Genomic DNA, 2349 nt, shown 5'->3' with positions numbered 1-2349 from the left:
CACGTTGTAAAGCACACCAGGCCCACTATTACGTACGGAGGGGGATCTGTGACATCGCGGACCTGCTTCATTTTCAAAGGCGCTGGGTCCTTTTTAGATGGGACAACGGTCTGTGACATAAGAGCAAATTACCACAGAATTTACTGGTGCAGAACTCCGGTTGTGTTTAAAAAAAAAAAAAACGACTTGGACGTGACAGAAACTGGATGCTGGGAGTGTTGGTAAGAAATGCTTAGCATCATCCCGTTACAAAGCTCCAACTTTTGTTCAGGGCCCGTCAAAAAATGTCCTTCCTCTCCACCAGAGACCTGCAGTGAAAGTGTAGTGGGGACAAAAACTAAAGCAGAAAACTACGCTGGTTTGTTTTCTGCAGGAGAAACATAGATTTAGACCAAAACTCAACCATTATCCCATGACTATCACAGTCAATCATCTGGTAGCGGTGTGGTTTTCTCAAGACTGGATTTAAATTTCACTTACTATGTATATGTTTTCTTTTTTTTTTTCCCGCAACATGAGTTGCATGAAAATCTATCAAGAGGTGTGAGCCATTGTTTTACATGAAATTTGTGAGTCATAAATGATTATTTTATGATTTTCCTTCGGAACTATCTTTTCATACTTTTGCAGTTTTAAGGACTAAACGGAAGACCAAATGTTGGAACAACGAGAAAATATGATTAGAAAGGGCCAATGCAACCACACAAGAATAAATGACACAACAATTTAATATGTGACTTTCAACACAGATAAAAAAAAATGACTCACTTTTGCTACATTTTTGCTTAATGACACACAGCCATGAACACAACAAAAGAGAAGACTGGTGATACAAAGTATCCCAGACAAAGCATTGAGGACACCCCCGGGTTTGTCAGTATCAAAGGTTAACATCACAGTCCTCTCTGATTGGTTGGTGGCTTTGGATTGGATCAGTTGAAAGTCACTTGGCAGTGATTGGCTGCTGCACTTTAGACTGTATCTGGCCAAACAAGTCTGACCTTCTGCAGATAAATGTTTGCTCACTGGGTAAAGAGCTTCAGAAAACTTGTCAATTCTTCAAAAGTCCAAATTCTGCTTGTGTTTTAACCCTATAACATACAAAATTTCAGATGGAAATCAAAACAAAATTTTGACATCCTAATACGACTTTAGTCTTCCGCCAGTTTTGTAAAGTAAAAAAAAAAAAAAAAAAAAAAACTCAGACTACCTTTGTTATAGCTAAAATTAAGGCATTAAAAGCCTTAATTACTTAATTAATTACTCAAACCCATGTCATACATACACAGCATGCTATTGCATATTGAGACATGAGGTAGTTTGTCGTAGTTTGTGCCACTACGACAGAAAGGACGGAATATAATCAGCTCAAAAATATAATTGTTTTCACAAGTTACAAGTGGTTTTTTGTTAGCGTCTTGCAGAAAAACTGCAAGACGCTATGACACATTTACTTACTCCATATTACATGTTTTAGCAAAGTGATACAAAATTTTCTAGTTTCATTTTCTCTTTGTAATTAAACCATCCCAGAGCTCGTTTATGTTCTTTTGGCCACTTTTTAAATTCCAACGTTTTGCTTGTGATCATGCAAATAGCAGGAGATTTTCCAAAGGCTAAAGATTTGAAATTCAGTCATCTCCCTTCTCATCAAGCCATCATTTAAACATTACAAGTTCACTGAACACATAGGTCCCATTTGATGGCCATTCAAGCACAAGTTTTTGGATACATTTTAATTTTGCCACCACACATTCCACTTTGCCCTTCACAAATACACAAATAACGTTTTCTGGGGTTTGTTTTCTTTTTAAAATTGAAAAGTGGCAGACTGCATAAAAAATGTCAAATAATTTTAAAAATAAGGTAAGGTAATTTTATTTATATAGCACATTTTCAGCAACAAGGCAATTCAAAGTGGAGGAAAAATCTTAATTTCTGAAACTCTAAAATGATTGCTGCATTTTGTGCCACTAAAGGCAAATGAAATGCCGTCCCTTTTGAGGATGCAGTCATGACAGGATGAAGTTCAGGGTAAAATTAGGCTTTGCTTAGACAGCAAAATAAAAGAACTACTTATCTTCACAAAGCTATCCAAATAAAGTGCTACATAATGTTCGGATGTCTGTTTTCACATATCTTGTTAGTGCATAATGAAAAGAATTTGCAGCGTTATGTTTTTGTTCTGTAGTTCCTCCCCCATTTGTGGCACTTATTAGTCCTTCACGCTCCCTACAAGTTGCCAAAAACATGCAAAACTTGTTTGTGTTTGCAGATAGCTATATTTCCTTTTACCAGTTTCTTTGTAGTTCTTGTTGGAAATGTTTTACTGATCCAGCATTATTTGTG

This window comes from Poecilia mexicana, unplaced genomic scaffold, assembly GCF_051168715.1.
Source record: "Poecilia mexicana isolate PSO_F unplaced genomic scaffold, ASM5116871v1 scaffold_17, whole genome shotgun sequence".
Lineage (NCBI taxonomy): Eukaryota > Metazoa > Chordata > Actinopteri > Cyprinodontiformes > Poeciliidae > Poecilia > Poecilia mexicana.
This window is presented reverse-complemented; position numbering follows the sequence as displayed.